The following is a 21,359-nucleotide window of genomic DNA, read 5'->3' on the forward strand; positions in this document are numbered from 1 at the left end:
CCTCTATCTCTTTCTTCGGTTTGTTCCTTCCTCCTCCAGCCCCAACCTCCATCCAAACCCCTACCTCTCACTCTCCTGCATACTTTCTCCCAAATACATAAAGACCCATGAGTGTAGTTAAAGAACAATGGGAGTGGGCAATGTGATGACCATTATGATCTTTACTGTTTCCACATTCTCAGCTCCCAGCTCCACTTGGGCCACTAACAAACCATCCAGGTTTCCAGATAGAGTGAGTGAACTTAGTTGTGAAATGTACCCTCCCACGAGTAAGCTGGCAAGTTTTAATACCTCATTCCTCAAACACCCTCAGGCATTGCTCTTCTCTCCATGTTGGTGCCCACTTCTCAATGCCCCACTGCCCCACGCCTGAGGACAGGCAAAGTACAGCCCCTCTGCTTTGCATTCCCCTGCTCCTCAAGATAACCTGTCTCACTTCCCCCTTAAATAGTAGAGCCTGGTGATCAATAACCACAGCTAAAACGTGAAATGGAATAGTATAGAAAGTAGTACCTAGAGAGTATGCTAAGGCATGCAGAGACCATTACTATCTCTATCAGCAGACAAGAGGATGGGGCAGAGAGAGGCTAAGTGACTTGCCCACAGTCATACAGCTATTTAAGTGATGGAGCTGGATTTGAACCCAGGTTGTGACTCCAAGACCCAAGCAGATTGCACCAATGTGACAAATGCTGGTAGTAATTTCATTTAACCAACAGACATTTGTTGAGCACCAACTATGTGCTGGGCCATGTTCTACTGCTGGGGAGCCAGAGAGGAGTTTAAGAAGATCCCTAGCCTCCCAAAACTTGCAGCCTAGATGAGGAAGCCAACAAGAAAGGATGCAACCTCTGGATAGCAGTGCTGCTGGGGAAGCCTCCAAGGTCCCGTGGGAGGCATGACAAGTGGACAGCCTCAGAGGATGAAGACCAAACTCAACCTCCAAACTCCTTATGGCCGCTCTTCTTCTAGCCACTTGTTCAGCGAGATGCCCATGAAAGCTGAGAGATTCTGGTGGTGACTTACCTCCCCTGGTGTCTCCAGCCGCCCTGGAGTGTAAGGTGCACGGGGATGCTGAACAGCTGCATGAGACCAGGGGGCTGGGCAAGAGGGACTCCTTCCACCTGAGCCATAGCCTCTGAGGGCACCAGAAGGGTGAAGTTTAAACATCAACAGAAGTGGGGTCCCCGGGGAGCCACCAGTCCTCGGCGCAGGCAGCCACTGGAAGCCCCTGCGCCTCCAGAGCTGCCACCTGGTGGTGTGCGGTGCCCGCTCTCCCGGGGAGGTGGGGGGTTAGGGCCGGCCTGTCTGGGGGTTCTGCAGATTCCCGGCAAGGCAGGGCGGTCCATCCAAAAGGCTCAAGGCCCTAAGTGGTTTTCTGCAGCCATACCTTCTCCCCATGGTCGCCCAATGCCTGCCGCTGCCTTATCACCTGGGTTCTGCTTCAGCAGCCGGTGCATCACCATAGAGACCTAAACGCTTGTGGAAAGTTCTGAGGCCTAAGGGACCCTGTATAATTTGCGAAGGACATACGCAGTTCAAGGTTTATAAAAAGAGGAAATGTTTTGCCCTGGCCACGTTTCCTTTTTCATAAATTTTCTGTTAGACTGCAAGCTCAGAGAATGGATTTTTTCTGGTTAATTGTATGTTCTGATTAAGAGAATTCATTTCTATACCATATGTGATTTCCCAAATTTTCAAGACTCAAAGGGTCATAAAATAACTCACCATTAAAACTATACCAAAGTTTTAAAAAACTGTATCAAATGATATTTTATCTTTCTTTGATAACTAAAAGACATTTGGGGGGATCTTTCGATACCACTAAATCATGAACATAAATTACTATATATTGTAGCTTACCGAAATGATGATAGAATGTTAGATAGACTACTTTTGCTGCAAGTTTTTTAGTAAAGGTAGTATTATCTTAACATTTTCCAAAACATTGGTGTTAGCAAGAAGGTAAGCATAATCTTATCTATAAACATCATATATATACAGCCATATTTATTAACTGTTACTTGCAGCTGTACTAGTATCACTTAATGAAAAAATATTTATATACTTATGATTTGTATTAATTTTCTATTAGAGTTATGGACTAGTTCCTTTGTAAATTATTTGTTTTTAATGAACTGATGCAATTTGGAATAAAAACTGATACCAACTAGAATTTTTTCCTTCTGCTTCCTACTTGAAACAGCCTTATAAATATATAATAAATCTTTTTCAGATTTAGATGTGCTAATAAATTCCCCTACAATTTGGTATGTAACTCTCTTTGAAGAAATGATTGGTTTTCTGCTATTTTTATGTATTTGATTCAACCTCAGAAATAGGACACTTTCTGAGCCCCTAAGACCCCCTACTTGAATTTGCACTTGCCTTTACTGGGGCTTCCCATTTTATAATTCTAGTTCCACCTAAGTGAAAATACTCATGCAGAATCTTTAAAAATTCATTTTAAGAGGGTGTGAACAAAAAAAGTGAGTTATTTTAAATTAACTTTAGTCCCAATTCAAAAGTTCTGATAGATCCAGACATATTTATTTTGGGTCCTGGACAAGTCTGGGTCTGGTATGTCTTAGAAGTAGCTGGCACAGTCGGCCATCTGAAATTGACCTCAGACCCAGCCTATGCTTGTTTTTTTCTTCCTTTTTACATAGGGTTATGATGGTAAATGGGAAGGAGTAACTTAACCTGTTACCCTTTGATTTTCTTCCTGGTGCCCCTTCCCTTGGTAACTGACTGGCCTCTCTGTCCACCAACAGCAGACCACTCCCCTCTCACCCTTACAACAAGTGCCCGACACACACACACTCCACTCAAGGCTCACAGCCTACCTCTCAAGAACCTAGAGTGGTTGCTATGAATTGCAATCCCAATGCATCCATTCAGGAACACACAAGCTAAGCCAGAAGGAGTGTGGTGGTAAGAGATGCCAGGTGCACGAACCTTCACTGTACATCAGGATCTCTGATCCCCACCCTTGGTCCCTCAGACCGTCCCTGAGTCCCCAGCTTACTCTTTCCTCTCAGAGTTGCTGGAGATCACTTCCTACTCCACAAAAGCCATGAGTCAACCATCAAGCCCACCATTTGGGCCCCCTCCCTCTCTGGGCCAGAGGATTTGGGTACTAGGTTCAAATCCCAGTTTTGTAACTTCAGGTAACACTTTATACATTCTCTGCCCTGGTTTTCCTTAGTAAAAAGAAAGTAAATAAAATTCAGTGTGAGTTGTGTGAGTGTGATGTAACTTAATTAGTGCCCAAAAACTGTTGTGAGATCTGAAGATGAAAGGGGATGTTACCGCCAAATGCTGGCGTCATGGATTCTTGGCTCCACGTTTTCTTTTGCACTGAACAGGTGCTTTACTCAAGGGAAAAAAGAACCATCTCCCTTTCACCAGGCTAGAGAAACCACTTCCTCACTCAATTTCATATTCTCTCAATTACATACTACTTATTACAGCTATGAATTCTTTGGTAGCTGAAGTTCTCCATGTTCATGAGAACTGTATCTCTCTTCAAATTTGGAGATGTATAAATCATATACAACAACCTAAAAAGTATACAACAGCTTATGTTCTTTGTCTGTCTCTGTTATTTGTAGGAGAATAAATAAACCTCTAACTGAACAATCATCCTGGTATGAGTAGTTTTTGCTGGTGCAGCAGATATGATGACTGGCACCAATTTATTTTAACCAAAAATGTGGCTTTTGTGCATCAAATGTTGTTGGCACTTGAAACATTTTAGGCAATTCTCACCTTGCCTCTTTCTTTGCAGAGAAGAGCAGTGAGGGTTCTTACCCTTGTCTCCTTCAGCTTCCCTCCTCCCTCTCCAAATGCCTCTGTTGCCAAATCACCTCTATACTGGCTCAGCCTCTCCTTCCTTCCCCTCCCCACCAGAGGAAAGGGGTCCTCCTCCTTTCCAAGAAACACTTTCAGCTGATGCTTTTGCTCCCCTCCCCTTCTATTTTCGACAGGGTCTTGATCTATCTCCACTTTTGTAATTTCAGCCTTCTGCTCTCCCAACCAAAATGTCCAGATCTACCCTATCTGCTCACATTGCACGAGGCACTATGCTAAGTGCTGTGTGCGTGTGCATGCGTGTGTATGTGTAAAACTTTCACTCATTGTTTCATTTGATTTTCCTAACCAACCTCTAAGGCTAATATTATTCTCGCCTTACAGTTAGGAATCCAGGGGACTCAGAAACGTTCCCAAGTCCCACAGTTAATCAGCTACCGAGTAGAGGGGTCAGGGTTCTCCCAGAAAACAGCTTCTAGTCTTTGGCCTCCACTCCCCATTTTTCTGTCTTCTTAACCCTTCACAGTCTGACTTCTCTGTGTCATCACTAGAAAGTTGCTTTCTTTATGGCTAATATCGTCCTAATGCTCACATCTGTTCTAGCACATCTTATTTATAATAGAAAATCTTAATTACTTGTTTCACACTATTTTGTTTTTAATTCACTAATTAACTCTACTAGTGGTTCTCAATCCTTGTTACATCTGGATCATCCATGGAGATTTTTTAAATTTCCACATTTATTTTGTAATAGGTAATGTGTAACCACGGTTCACCACTTTACAGTGAAGAGCCTTCCTCCTGTCTCTGTCACAGAGCCACCCAGGACCTCGCCTCAGAGGCAGACAATATTACCAGTTTCCTATGTATCCAAGAGCTACAGACTGCCCTCCAGGAAACTCAGATTTAATAGGTCAGTATTTTGGAAAACAAAGGTAAGTTTTTTTTTTTTTTTTTTTTTTGGCTGCACTGGGTCTTCATTGCTGTGCATGGGCTTTCTCTAGTTGCGGCGAGTGGGGGCTACTCTTTGTTGCGGTACGTGGCCTCCTCATTGCAATGGCTTCTCTTGCTGCGAAGCACGGGCTCTAGGCACGCAGACTTCAGTAGTTGTGGCTCACGGGCTCAGTAGTTGTGGCTTGAGGGCTCTAGAGCACAGGCTCAGTAGTTGTGGCGCACGGGCTTAGTTGCTCTGTGGCATGTGGGATCTTTCCGGACCAGGGCTCGAACCTGTGTCCCCTGCATTGGCAGGCAGATTCTTAACCACTGCGCCACCGGGGAAGCCCAGGTAAGTCTTATGCGCTGGCAAGGTTGAAGATCCCTAAATTCTTTCTAAAGCTTCTGACCATTTTTGAGTCACCAGGATGACAAAGTACGTTTCCTGCCATTTGGAAAATTAAACTTGACCATATCTCTCCTCAGTTGAGAAGCCTTCAATGGTTCCCCACGCTAAAACGAGTGAATGAGTGATCTGTGAAAAAACGGTCCTGTGGTCAAACCCATTTAGGAAATGCCCTATGACTATGTCCAACATCAGGAAATGCAAAAAGCACCCAGCATACTGCCCCAATTAGCTTTGTTTAAATGTAATAATGATTGTGAAGCCCTTGGCCCAATGTCTGGCTAATAGCATGGGCTAAAAGAATGTTAATTCTTGGGCTTCCCTGGTGGCGCAGTGGTTGAGAGTCCGCCTGCCGATGCAGGGGACACGGGTTCGTGCCCCGGTCCAGGAAGATCCCGCATGCCATGGAGCGGCTGGGCCCGTGAGCCATGGCCACTGAGCCTGTGCATCCAGAGCCTGTGCTCCACAACGGGAGAGGCCACAACAGTGAGAGGCCCGCGTACCGCCAAAAAAAAAAAAAAAAAGAATGTTAATTCTTGTTCTTATATCCTATAACACAAACTCCTTTCTGGGATGTTCCTACTTGTATAGACTTAAGAAATCATTTGTAGCCATTTGCTAATTCCTGTCTTCCTCGTTGGCCTACAAGCCCCATGAGCACGGGACCGTATGTATTGTTCCCCTCTGTCCCCCTCGCCTGTCACAGGATGGTGCACAGCACTCGAGAAAAACAGGAACCAACTGAACAGTATTAATACTGTCGTTTAAATCAGTGTTCCCCAAATTTGGTTAACCAGGAAACCCTTTTACCATGCAAGAGCAATTATCATCACACAGAACAAGTATTCCTTCAAATATGTTTTGAAAAACACTGGTCTACAGGCTAAAATTCAAGTGCCTTACGGGGTCCAGAGACGGCTCTGGTTTGGTCTCATGCCACTCCCAGTCCATGCTTTCCTGTTTTTTGTTCTTGCTGTTCCCTCCCTACTCTCTATCCTTTATCTGACCTGCTTGTATTCATCCCCCAAGACTTTACCCTACCATGGCCCTCACCAAATGAGACTGAAAGCATCTCCCCTCTTGTCTTGCATCACCCTTTAGACTATCTGCTCCTCAAAGACCAGGACGCATCATACTCATCCTTGTCCTCAAACCCTAGCACAATGCCTGCAATGCAATACACAACTTAAAAATGGTTGGTGAATAAACAACTAATTTTCTTTCACAATGAAAATTTCATCTCAGGGGTGACATTACATAAAATTACCAAATGAATTATGTCTTTAGGTCTTAAATCTGTGATAACACAGTGAGCCAAGTACAGAATAAACCCATCAATGAATCAAAAGTGAAAAGAATGAGCCTGAGCTAACCCTCATGTTGTGCGTCATTAATCTACACGTGGGCAGGATGAGGTAGGCGCCTCCCCTGCACAGACGCTCTTATGATTAATGAGACTGAGACTCTCAAGAGCTAGTGACTATAACTCAGGTTAGATGAAAATAGAGTTGTTCAAGAGCTGAGAATGTCACAACCATGACTCTGGAGTTACCTCCAGTGGGTCAGGACACAATTCTGAATTTCTATTCTAGGCTTATGAATAGGAGCATGTGATTGGAGAATGGCTCAGATGGACTTAATTTGACACAATAATGATGACTTGAGCTCTTCTGCACATGACTGGCCAAAGTTTCAAAGGTTTTTCAGTGACATTGTTTTTGGATAAATGGCTCTAAATTACTTGATTTTATTATTGCATCACTAACCCTGACTTATCTCTTGCATAGCAGATTCATACATCCAGTTTATTAACACACTCACCAACTTATATATTCCCACACAAATAACTGTGGAATTGAATTGTAACTCTATATGAGACACCAGGTCCAAAGACAAACCCCACAGAATTCCTGCTGGCAAAAAGGTCACAGTCTAACTGGGGAGGAATACAGGTAAGCAAACAAGTATACAATGCTGTGCGACAGGTGGATAATTAAAGGTTGGAAAGAGGTGCTCCCAGAGCAAGGAAGAAGAGGTGCCTAGTACTGCTTTGGGAGTCAGGGCAAGGGAAGGTTTTTTTTTTTGGGTTTTTTTTTTTTGCGGTACGCAGACCTCTCACTGTTGTGGCCTCTCCCGTTGCGGAGCACAGGCTCTGGTCGCGCAGGCTCAGCGGCCATGGCTCATGGGCCCAGCCGCTCCGCGGCATGTGGGATCCTCCCAGACCGGGGCACGAACCTGCGTCCCCTGCATCGGCAGGCGGACTCTCAACCACTGTGCCACCAGGGAAGCCCAAGGGAAGGTTTTTGAGAGGGCAATTCCAAGCTGAATCTAGGAGTCTGCCTGACAGACCAGGTGGACAGTTCCCAGCAGAGAGCGTTAGACAGCTCCAAGTGGACAGTCCTCAAATTTGGCCTGCACAAAATCCATCGCATCTTCTCCCACTGGTATAGACCAGACATGATATGAGCTCAGCAATCAAGAATCATTCAGTAACATTCCATAAGTAGTTCCTTAAGCACCTCCTGTATCACAGGGCCTGTTCCAGGTCTTCCAGTATAACAGTGAGCATAAGAGGGGAGATCCCTGCCTTCCAGGAGCTTTGATTCTAATGAGGAGACAGATAAGAAGCAAAGACCCAAATAAAAGGATTCCAAATATATAGTGTGATGAGGAACATGAAATGGGTTGAGGATCTAGAAAGAGATGGGAAGAGGGCAGGCAACACTGACTAGGAACATGACGTTTAAGCTCAACCTGAATGGCAAGGGAAAGACAACCAGACTAGGGAGCAGATCACTGCCGATGGTGTGGCAGCCACAGGGCAAAAGCTCCAAGGTGGGAAGAGTCTGATCAGCAAAGGGAACAAGAATAGACCTAATACCTCTGGCAGGGACACCAGCATGGGGAAGCAGCATCTAAGACTCTTGGAAGAGGTAAGTCCAGTGGCCCCCGGCCAGGTAGACAGTCCAGCAGAGCAATGCTCTGGGACATCCAGACTGTGGCCAATATTCAGGAGTCAGGATGATAGATCATCACTGAGGGATATTTTGTCCATGTGAGGTATGGCCATAACCAACATGCCAGAAAATCAGACAGAAGGGGATTGCAAGGGTTGAGTAGGACACCCAGGCTCAGCCACTGGACAGGTCCTCAAGCAGCACTGGAGTGCTAAGACTAAGGAGGGGAAACTGAGATAGCCTATTGTGTGCTGAAACTCAGGACACCCAATCACCAGGATTCACTCTCAGCGTTCCTTTGGCAGCAAAAGAGCCTGAGTCCTGGAGAACTCTGAGAGAAGACATACAGGCCAGACCACTAGAACACCGTAAAAGCCAAATCTAGCCAGACCACTGTATCCCAGGCCTAGAAGAAGGAGCCCCACAAGATAGGGGAGGGCACAGGGAAAAGGGAGGTGGTCATCTCTTGGGTGTCATCAGGAATGGTTCAAGAACTGAAGTGGGGAGGGGGGATGTACCTGAGAAGCTGGGAATCATCTCAGCCTGTGAGCTCTATCTAAATTAATGGCAGCAGCATCACCCCACCCGTCACCCAAGCTGAAGGCTGAGTCACCTTCTCTCCTTCACCTCCACCTCCGCCTCCACCTACCATCAGTGAGTCAACAGAGTCTACTGCTAACAGCTCCTCTGAACTGTCTGTTGAATCTGTGCCCCGCTCCTATTCACACTGGAACGGCTTTCTATGAGCCGTCTTTCTCTCTCACAGGGCAGGGTAGAAAATGCAAGGGCTACAGGGTCAGCCTGGATTTGAGCACTGGCTCCTCTGGTTGCTAGTTATGTAGTGTGGGGTTAGTTAACTTCTCTGTACCTTAGTTTCCTCACCTGTAGAATGGGAATAGTTACAAACTCCATAGGGTTGTTATTAGAATTGGGGGAAGAACTCTGCAAAATCAAAAACACTCTCTAAATATAGGGATTTGTAAGCAGGGTAAACTTATATTTCCTTAGGTTTCAATATAGTGTCACAGAAAAAACAAATCCAGCCTCCAAAGGTTTAGACAGTAAGTGCAAGCTGTTATTGAAGTCTCTTCACAGTTTTTGTTTCAGCTAGCCAACTTATGCTCTCCCTCTGCCAGTGCTCCAATTTCCTTGGGGCACCCCCGCCCCCCTTCACTCTCAGCTCTTGTCCTATGTCTCTGTCTCCAGAGCTGACACAGGTGACTCAGGCCTGGCCAATTAGAGCACCACATCCCCTTGGTCAGGTGTGTGATTCAGGGTTGGCCATGGGACTGAATTACAGCCCATTAGACATAAAGGAACTTTTTCTGGGGTTAGGACCTGCCACTTCCACCACAGGGATGAGCACTTGGACAGACTCTCCAGTTCACATGTACCTACCCCCGGTCACAAGGACTAGTTCAAAGATGAACTCATGGCCCAAGCACAGCAAATGAGCACTTTCTCTGAGGGCGATGTCAGGATGATGGAAGAGAAACGTTCTATTTTCACTCAGGGCTGCTAAGCGGGAGAGTATGGGCCTAGGGCTACTGTCACCCATCTTGCCTACCACATGAAGAGAACCTGCCTTTAGAACAGACAAGGACAGACAAAAAAGTAGAGAGAGGGAAATGGCCTGGATGATCATGTTTGAACCCCTAGATCTAGCTATGCCTGAAGCTAATCCACTGCTGGCTGCATTTTCCTGTTATATGAGTCAATAAATTCACTTTTTTGCTCAAGGTAGATGGAGTTGAGTTTCTGTCATCTGTCTCTGAAAAAAAGAGTCAATTTATAAGCCATTCAGTGAAAGGAAAAAGTTTCACCAGAATATTAAAGTAAGTATTCCTATTTTCTGCTCTCCTTGATAGAAAACCTGACCCAGTCACGTGGAAACATGGAAAGGTGATGAAGAGAGCAGTACACATCAACTCACCCACTTTAAATGCCTAAGGATCTATGAAGGAGCAAATAGGCTAGAAAATCAAATTTTCTCTTTGTGCCAATTATTAGTCATAAATTAAAGCCAATAACTATCTACCAATATTGGCAAAGTTAAATTACCAGACATCGGTCATTTTGGCAGCAAGGAAACCAGCCTCCCCTTTTAAAGGATGTGTTACACCATGATTATTTCCAGAGCACACAATTAGGTGCCTGGCTTTGCAGCCACATGGAGCAAAACCGATCAGCAACTCCATGGATCACCCATCTGGTTCATCCAAGCTGAAATATCTAGGCCACATTTCCCTGCCAAGTTAAAAAGAAAAAAGAAGAAAGCTGAAAAGGAAACCCCATGTCACAATCCTGGACTGGATCCTAAGCACCAAATGCAAAGATTTGTTTCCCCTTTTCCAAATTGTGTTTTATAGCATGGCCTTTCAGTTCTTACAAACCCTTATATTAATTAGCTCAATTTATTTCCATTTGCTCCTCACAAACAGAATTATAGAAGCTTGATTTCACAAACCTGGTATGTGCCCTGCTATGCTTCCATTGTCGGGGAAGTAAGTGAAATGGGTAGAGTGAGGGGTCACATGTAAGACAACAGCACAAACTGCCTGGGAAATTTGAGAGAAAACCATATCCTCATGTCCTAACACTTGGTACTGGGTTTCTTTCCATTTTCCCCATGAAATATTTTCCGTCCTCTCGGAAGCTGAGGATTTGTGAAGCTTCTTGTCTCAACATGAATTCTGTTATCACAGGAAGCATTTTTAAAATATATTAATGGATTTTCCTGTTTTGCATCTCCATGTGTGTGATCTTCTCTCTAGTCAGGCAGAGACATACAACTTTCTGGGGTACCTGGGCAGATAGAAGGGGATAGGATTTTCCCAGCAGGAATGTCAAGAGAAGAAGACTCCATATTCAGTTCCTGACACCCAAATATGTGACTTTGGGGTCTGCAGCAGCACAACAGATTTTGAAAAGCAGGCTTGGTCAGGAAAAAAGGGTTTCCTACATGTCTTTATGTTCCTTTTTAACAACCAAGAAGCAGATCAGGGACTTCCCTGGTGGTGCAGTGGTTAAGAATCTGCCGGCCAATGCAGGAGACACGGGTTCCAGCCCTGGTCCGGGAAGATCCCACATGCCGCAGAGCAACTAAGCTTGTGTACCATAACTACTGAGCCTGCTCTCTAGAGCCCGTGAGCCACAACTACTGAACCCGCATGCCACAACTACTGAAGCCCGTGTGCCTAGAGCCTGTGCTCTGCAACAAAAGAAGCCACCACAATGAGGAGCCTGTGCACTGCAACGAAGAGTAGCCCCTACTCGCCGCAACTAGAGAAAGATGGTGGGCAGCAACGAAGACCCAATGCCGCCAAAAATAAATAAATAAATGTATTTTTTTTAAAAAAGAAGTAAATCAGGTGAAGTCTCTGGGCAGCTCAGTTTCTTCAAAACCATAAAAAGGATATGTTTTCTTCTCCCCTAGAACATGAAGCTGGCAGTGTGCAATGAAAGGACCTGGGGGGAAGTAACTGTCCCGGCCACCCCAGGCCTGACTGAGTGCCCCATGACTGTTTATCCACCTGAACTGGAGAGGCTTTTCCATCCTGGTACCGTTAGCATTCTGGGCTAAATTTCTCCTCGCTGAAGTATGAATTCAAGCAATCAGAAGAATCCAAGACAGATAATCCACCCACAATCTCCCCCCAGCCAACCAGCTCCACACTCCATATTAGGAAAATGGATCAAATTCATCCCCACTTTGTTTGAATATTGTTTATCTGTTTCTGGTTGATTTTGCTGCAGCTGTGACCCAAACTCAGTGCTATTATATGCTGAAAATATAAACTCAGTTTCTTTTCCAGAGCCATATCTATGACATTGAAAATGAAGCCAGAAGGTCACTGAGTTGTTTCTCAGCATTGAAAGTGGGTGGAGCATGGACCAAATGGGCCCTGCAGGCTCAGTCACCCCAGCAGTCAAGACCCCAGCGGCACCAAGCAGCCTAAACACACCCAGCTCCTCCACAGTGAGCTCACCTCTCTAGAAGTTCTGCTGGATGCACAAGAAACATCAACAACATTAATCCTTTAAAACTGAAGCATTTTCCTAGATGGAGGTGGCAGGAATCTCATAATAATAAGATAATTGTCTAGATGAAAAGATCCACATATTAGGAAAATGGATCAAATCAACTTAAAATAAATTGTAGACCAGTGTCATTCATTCAAAAAATATTTGTTGAGTACCTACCATGTACCAGATGCCAGGAAAAAAATTTGCTAACTACCCACTCCACCCCATCCCCAGGCAGAGCCCCTGCGCTACAGAGGGGCTGCTCAGGCTAGATGTGGCACACCTCTAGGCAGTGCCATTCATACCAGCTATTGTGTGAATGGGGTCCCTGGGAGTTGACCACTCTGCCAGAGGCATTCATATTCCCATCAGTGACAGAGCTATAAAGGAATAACTATGTGTGACAGGTGCAGGAATAAAGGTAGGGGCGAGGGGCCATGGGAACCTGGTCAAGTAATAAGGTGGCTCTATCCACCTAACTTTGGTAGGACTACATTTCACTTGAATGGTTGAAAATGTAGCATCCTTATTGAGATATTTTGCAAATGTAAATTACATCATATTTCAAAGACAACATGAAAAGAGTGTAAAATATCTCATGAATAGTTTTCTGTATTGGTTACATGCTGAAATGATAATATTTTTAATATATTAGGTTAAATAAAATATCTTACTTAAAAAATTTCACCTATCTCTTTTTTACTTTTTATAATGTGACTACTAGAAAAATTTGGATTACATATAAAGCTCACTTTTGGATAGTGCTTGGCTAGATGATCTCAATTACATCTTCTAACAATAAATCCTATTGTTCTAGGTAGCTATTGTGAAATTTCAGCTCTGAGGGGCTTTGAGCACAAATTTTAAAGTAGAGAGTGTGAATTATAAGGCCACTTGATAGCTGTGTGATTTTGGATAAGTTATTTAACATCATTGGGCCTCAGTTTCCTCATCTGAGGAACAGAGATAAACACATCTACCTCACAGAGTTGATGAAAGTGTTAAATGAAATAGTCTATGCAAGGTGCCAGGCAAAGAGCCTGTGACCATGTTGAAATAAATTCTCTCCGATCTTCTTGTCTCTTTGATTGTAATTTTTAATACCCATGAGGACCAAAAAAGGAAACCAGGAAATTGACTCAGAGAAGTTAGAAAAATTTCCAATAATACACAGTGGTATCAGGACTAACATTCAAATCCAGGTTTTTTCCAACCCCAGAGCTTATTCTCCTCATCACTATGAATAATCAATAATCAAACTAAAACTTGTGATGAATAAATATTGATCAAATAAAACTACTGTATGCCATACATCTGTTATCCTTGACACTTGGGATTGCCTCATTTCCTCAAGCAAGTTTTCTATAGAACTTGCCCTTTTTATGTTTCATCATACTGTCTGGGGACCTTTCTTGGGAGTTAGGGTGATGGAGTAGATATGAGGAGCCCATACCAAGTAAGACCACACTGACACCTGCTACAAAGTGTTTTTTCTCACCTGTGTCCTAGAAACATCCATGGCCCACAGTAATACCCAGGAAGGGAGGGGGACATGTCTTCTTTCCCAAACAGTCTGAATTATGTCTTCCAACATATCTACTTCCTGAGAGCAGGAAGCTTCAAAAGCCTGGAATATAACTAATTTAAAAGACTGTGAGGGCAGAAGGGGAAGAGAAAAATGAGACACGAGCATGTCTGGCTAGAAAGTGGGCCAGTGGATCACATCAAGGATCAGACCTGAACATGGCTGATTCATGGTTACAAAGCTACATGTTTCCCATGACCATCTAGACCTCTGCTCACTTTGGCTCTTAATAAGGCTGGTGCTTGTGCTAAAACCCTCATGTCCCAGTTTCCTCTTTTGGTCCTCATAGGTATTAAAAGCCCCTCAGAGCTGAACTTTCACAATAGCTACCTAGAACAATAGGATTTATTGTTGGAAGATGTAATTAAGATCATCTAGCCAAGAACTATCTAAAAGTGAGCTTTATATGTAATTCAAATTTTTCTAGTAGTCACATTATAAAAAGTAAAAAGGAGACAGGTGAAATTTTTAAAGTAAGATATTTTATTTAACCTAATATATTCAAAACATTATCATTTCAGCATGTAACCAATACAGAAAACTATTCATGAGATATTTTACACTTTTTCATATTGCCTTTGATATATGGTGTAGTTTACATTTACAACATATCCCAATAAGGACGCTACATTTTCAACCATTTAAGTGAAATGTAGTCCTACCAAAGTTATAACGTTGTGTTTAAGAGAAAAATATTTTACACTGCTCCCGTTTTTAAATTTAAATTCAAATTCATTTAAATTAAATTAAAATGTTGGCTCCTCATCAATTGCATTAGCCACATTTCAAGTGCTCAATAGCCCCATGTGGCTGGCAGCTACTGTTTTTGGACAGTATAGATCTAGCCCAATCCCCCTAGACTTACAGACAAAGAAACTAAAGCTCAGAAAGGGTAAGTGACTTGTTCAGGGTTATTGCCAGTTAGTAGTTGAGCCAGAATGAACCCAAGCTTCTCAACACTGACCTTTCTACCACACCAAGGTAGTGAGGCACTGTTGAACTGATGGGCTGCTGTAGTTGATTTGCTGGCATTTTGGGGGTCATCCCTCAAACTAACACATGTCCATCCCAGCTCCCTCCCTTCTTGGACAAGTTCACCATGGTGACTCCTGCTTCCTCACCATGATTCACTCTGTAAACATCAGCCACTGAGTGCCCCAAAGCCAGGTCCCACACAGCCCTATTTGTAAGAAGGCTAGAAGTATGAATAAAGATTTAAAACAAAACCAAAAAACAATATGACAGTGACTCAAAGTTAGTCATCTTTACACTATTTCTTTTCAGGGACAATTTAATATTTAATTGCCAAGAATCTTTAAGCATACCTCATTCTTCAACAGGAAGAATATGGTAAATTTCCCTTGTTAATATTTTTTTTTATGGGTAGAAAAATGAGATACTAAGAAGTTGGGCAATTTACCTAAGATTATATAAGGATTCTGAAGCAGACTTCAGGTTGGGACACTTTCTATTCCTGTTCTGGGTCTATCTCTCTAAGTCATAACACTCCTCTTAAACTACTTGCACTTTCCAAACAAGGGATGAGGTCTGAATTTAAAAGAGAAAAGATTGATGTGTAATAGCCCAATAACTGAGATTTTATCATCCAAACAAAAATCGAGGTAAAACTAATATATTTAATCCAGGATACCATGCATTTAACAATAAGGTAATACACAAATAATACCAAGGACAACAGACACAGCACTGTCTATAGAGACTAATTTTTCATGCTGATTTATGAGGAGTCCTTAGCAATATGACACTCATCAGGAGCAATGCTGTGGAGGTTTAGGTAGTCCCAAAATTGATTTATGTTTTACCTCAGGTCTTAGATCTCATTTTTATGGGCAAAGGTAAACCATATATCGCTCTTAACTGACTGTAGCCATGGAATCCTAAGCCTTGAATTATGCATGTAATGGCCCAGAGAGAATCATCATTCCCCAGAAAGTTGATATGCTGATAGAAAGCTGGAGTCTTCTGATCCTGCTGAATCAGGGAATTCATACAGTGAACCTTGGAGAAAATAAAGGAATAAATAATAGGGGGGAAGGAGGTATACCATAAAGATACCCTGGAAAAAAATAAAACCAGAAAAGGAATGCAACTTTTCTCTCTTCCAGGTTTTGGTTTTAAGATGGTGTTGTTCCTCTGCTGACATGTGACAAATAAAAATCTGCCTATTGGAAGCACCCACATAGTGTATTCATTTGGCTCTCCTTCTGCTACAGGTTAGGCCTTCCAATATCCAAAGACAGCAATCTTGCCAGCTCCCCAAAGACTTCTCCTTCTCCAAGTTAGTCATCCTTAATGCCCTTAACTCTTCTTCACAGGATTTATTCATGCAACATGACCAAGTCCTATCCCAGGTGACATGCACTGAGAGCACCAAGACAAATATGCTGCTGCCCAACCCATACACTTCCTGATTCAGAGCTTATTTCCAACAAGCAAAAATGCTGCAAAGAATGTGTTGATTTGCAGTGAATTAAATTCTAATTCCAGGTAAACTGTGTTGAAACAACATTTAGGGCCTCCCTGGTGGCGCAAGTGGTTGGGAGTCCGCCTGCCGATGCAGGGGATACGGGTTCGTGCCCCGGTCTGGGAGGATCCCATATGCCGCGGAGCGGCTGGGCCCGTGAGCCATGGCCGCTGAGCCTGCGCGTCCGGAGCCTGCGCGTCCGGAGCCTGTGCTCCGCAACGGGGGAGGCCACAACAGTGAGAGGCCCGCATACCACAAAAAAAAAAAAAAAAAAGAAACAACATTTACCCTTTGCATACTTATTTGAGAACCTTCTGTGTACAGAGCCTATATTAGGCATTTCTAAGTCAGAAGATCCTTAAGAAATAAAAGAGGAGAAAAACAGTTTTTGCCCTCAAAAAGTAAGACCTTACCTTTAAGTTTATTGGTTGTGTTTTATGACTATTCTCATGCTCGTTAGTTATTTATATGCATTATCTTCCTAAAGGCAGAAATTTTGCATCTTTTTCCCTGTAAAGTCATAAATATAGTCAAACTAAAGTAGTGAGTGTGTATGCTTGCATGTGTTCACATAATAATAAGCATCATCTTTGTTTCCTTCTGTTATTAGGCTATCAGCTTTCAACATCCATCACGTATTCATCCATTTATTCAATGAATATTTGAGGGCCTGCCATGTAACAGGCACTGCTCTAGCCTCTGGAAAAAACAGTGGTGAATACAAGAGACCCAAATCTCTGCCCCTGTGGAGCTTAGCAAAAGTTACAATTACATTTTTTATTTAAGAAATGATGCCTTGCAAAATTACAACCAGCTCAAGTATTATTTTTAAAAAATTCTCAATAAGTTAATCCTCTGGGTAGAAAAAATGTTCAAATGTAGAAATTATCAGTCATTATATTGCAGAGACAGTTCATCAGCTCTCTTAAAATTATGTTTAGAGGACAGACAGCAGAAGCAAGAAGAACTACAATCCTGCAGCCTGTGGAACAAAAACCATATTCACAGAAAGATAGACAAGATGAAAAGGCAGAGGGCTATGTACCAGATGAAGGAACAAGATAAAACCCCAGAAAAACAACTAAATGAAGTGGAGTTAGGAAACCTTCCAGAAAAAGAATTCAGAATAATGATAGTGAAGATGATCCAGGACCTCGGAAAAAGAATGGAGGCAAAGATTGAGAAGATGCAAGAAATGTCTAACAAAGATCTAGAAGAATTAAAGAACAAACAAACAGAGATGAACAACACAATAAGTGAAATGAAAAATACACTAGAAGTAATCAATAGCAGAATAACTGAGGCAGAAGAACGGATAAGTGACCTGGAAGACAGAAAGGTGTAATTCACTGCTGCGAACAGAATAAACAAAAACAGAATGAAAAGAAATGAGGACAGCCTAAGAGACCTCTGGGACAACATTAAACACAACAACATTCACATTATAGGGGTTCCCAAAGGAGAAGAGAGGGAGAAAGAACCTGAGAAAATATTTGAAGAGATTATAGTCGAAAACTTCCCTAACATGGGAAAGGAAATAGCCACCCAAGTCCAGGCAGTGCAGAGAGTCCCATACAGGATAAACACAGGGGAAACATGCTGAGACACATAGTAATCAAATTGGCAAAACTTAAAGACAAAGAAAAATTATTGAAAGGAGCAAGGGAAAAATGAAAACATACAAGGGAACTCCCATAAGGTTAACAGCTGATTTCTCAGCAGAAACTCTACAAGCCAGAAGGGAGTGGCATGATATACCTACAGTGATGAAAGGGAAGACTCTACAGCCAAGATTACTCTACCTGGGAAGGATCTCATTCAGATTCGATGGAGAAATCAAAAGCTTTACAGACAAGCAAAAGTTAAGAGAATTCAGCTCCACCAAACTAGTTCTACAACAAATGGTAAAGGAACTTCTCTAAGTGGGAAACACAAGAGAGGAAAAGGACCTACAAAAACAAACCCAAAACAATTAAGAAAATGGTAACAGGAACATACATACCGATAATTACCTCAAACATGAATGGATTAAATGCTCCCACCAAAAGACACAGGCTCACTGAATGGACACAAAAACAAGAAACATATATATGCTGTCTACAAGAGACCCACTTCAGACCTAGGGACACATTCAGACTCAAAGTGAGGGGATGGAAAAACATACTCCATGCAAATGGAAATCTAAAGAAAGCTGGAGTAGCAATACTCATATCAGATAAAGTAGACTTTAAAATAAACAATGTTACAAGAGACAAGGAAGGACACTACATAATGATCAAGGGATCATTCCAAGAAGAAGATATAACAATTAAAAATATATATGCACCCAACATAGGAGCACCTCAATACATAAGGCAACTGCTAACAGCTATAAAAGAGGAAACCGACAGTAACACAATAATAGTGGGGGACTTTAACACTTCCCTTACACCAATGGACAGATCATCCAAACAGAAAATTAATACGGAAGCACACGCTTTAAATGACACAATAGCCCAGATAGACTTAATTGATATTTATAGGGCATTCCATCCCAAAACAGCAGATTACACTTTCTTCTCAAGTGCACATGCAACATTCTTCAGGATAGCTCACATCTTGTGTCACAAATCAAGCTTCAGTAAATTTAAGAAAACTGAAATCATAACAAGCATCTTTTCTGACCACAATGCTATAAGATTAGAAATCAATTACAGGGAAAAAAATGTAAAATAACACAAACACACGGAGGCTAAACAATACGTTACTAAATAACCAAGAGATCACTGAGGAAATCAAACAATACCTAGAGACAAATGATAAAGAAAACACGATGATCCAAATCTATGGGATGCAGCAAAAGCAGTTCTAAGAGGGAAGTTTATAGCTATAAAAGCCTACCTCAAGAAACAAGAAAAATGTCAAATAAACAATCTAACCTTACACTTAAAGGAACTAGAGAAAGAAGAACAAGCAAAACCCAAAGTTAGCAGAAGGAAAGAAATCATAAAGATCAGAGCAGAAATAAATGAAATAGAAACAAAGAAAACAATAACAAAGATCAATAAAACTAAAAGCTGGTTCTTTGAGAAGATAAACAAAATTGATAAACCTTTAGCCAGACTCATCAAGAAAAAGAGGGAGAGGACTCAAATCAATAAAATTAGAAACGAAAAAGAAGTTACAACAGACACTGCAGAAATACAAAGCATCCTAAGAGACTACTACAAGCAACTCTACGCCAATAAAATTGACAACCTGGAAGAAATGGACAAATTCATAGAAAGGTATAAACTTCCAAGACTGAACCAGGTAGAAATAGAAAATATGAACAGACCAATCACAAGTAATGATATTGAACCTGTGATTAAAAATCTTCCAACAAACAAAAGCCCAGGACCAGATGGCTTCACAGATGAATTCTATCAGACATTTAGAGAAGAACTAACACCCATCCTTCTCAAACTCTTCCAAAAAATCGCAGAGGAAGGAACACTCCCAAACTCATTCTATGAGGCCACCATAACCCTGACACCAAAACCAGACAAAGATACTACAAAAAAAGAAAATTACAGACCAATATCACTGATGAATATAGATGCAAAAATCCTCAACAAAATACTAGCAAGCAGAATCCAACAACACATTAAAAGGATCATACACCATGATCAAGTGTGATTTATTCCAGGGATGCAAGGATCATTCAGTATATGCAAATCAATCAATGTGATACACCATATTAACAAACTGAAGAATAAAAACCATATGATCATCTCAATAGATGCAGAAAAAGCTTTTGACACAATTGAACACCCATTTATGATAAAAACTCTCCAGAATGTGGGCATAGAGGGAACCTACATCAACATAATAAAGGCCATATATGACAAACCCACAGCAAACATCATTCTCAATGGTGAAAAACTGAAAGCATTTCCTCTAAGATCAGGAACAAGACAAGCATGTCCACTCTCACCAATATTATTCAACATAGTTTTGGAAGTCCTAGCCATGGCAATCAGAGAAGAAAAAGAAATAAAAGGAATACAAATTGGAAAAGAAGAAGTTAAAACTGTCACTGTTTGCAGATGACATGATACTATAAACAGAGAATCCTAAAGTTGCCACCAGAAAACTACTAGAGCTAATCAAAGAATTTGGTAAAGTAGCAGGATACAAAATTAATGCACAGAAATCTCTTGCATTCCTATACACTAATGCTGAAAAATCTGAAAGAGAAATTAAGGAAACACTCTCATTTACCATTGCAACAAAAAGAATGAAATACCTAGGGATAAACCTACCTAGGGAGACAACAGACCTGTATGCAGAAAACTATAAGACACTGTTGAAAGAAATTAAAGATGATACAAACAGATGGAGAGATATACTATGATCTTGGATTGGAAGAATCAATACTGTGAAAATGACTATACTACCCAAAGCAATCTACAGATTCAATGTAATCCCTATCAAGTTACCAATGGCATTTTTTACAGAACTAGAACAAAAAAATCTTAAAATTTGTGTAGAGACACAAAAGACCCCGAATAGCCAAAGCAGCCTTGAGGAAAAAAATGGAGCTGGAGGAATCAGACTCCCTGACTTCAGACTATACTACAAAGCTACAGTAATCAAGACAATATGGTACTGGCACAAAAACAGAAATATAGGTCAATAAAACAGGGTAGAAAGCCCAGAGATAAACCCACGCACCTATGGTCAACTAATCCATGACAAAGGAAGCAAGGATATACAAAGGAGGCAAGGATATACAATGGAGAAAAGACAGTCTCTTCACTAAGTGGTGCTGGGAAAACTGGACAGCTACATGGAAAAGAATGAAATTAGAACACTCCCTAACCCCATACACAAAAATAAACTCAAAATGGATTAGAGACCTAAGTGTAAGACCAGACACCATAAAACTCTTAGAGGAAAACACAGGAAGAACACTCTTTGACATAAATCACAGCAAGATCTTTTTTGATCCACCTCCTAGAATAATGGAAATAAAAACAAAAATAAACAAATGGGACCTAATGAAGCTTAAAAGCTTTTGAAAAGCAAAGGAAACTACAAAGAAGATGAAAAGACAACCTTCAGAATGGGAAAAATATTTGCAAATGAATCAACAGGCAAAGGATTAATCTCCAAAATACATAAACAGCTCAT

Source organism: Mesoplodon densirostris, chromosome 5, assembly GCF_025265405.1.
Source record: "Mesoplodon densirostris isolate mMesDen1 chromosome 5, mMesDen1 primary haplotype, whole genome shotgun sequence".
NCBI lineage: Eukaryota > Metazoa > Chordata > Mammalia > Artiodactyla > Ziphiidae > Mesoplodon > Mesoplodon densirostris.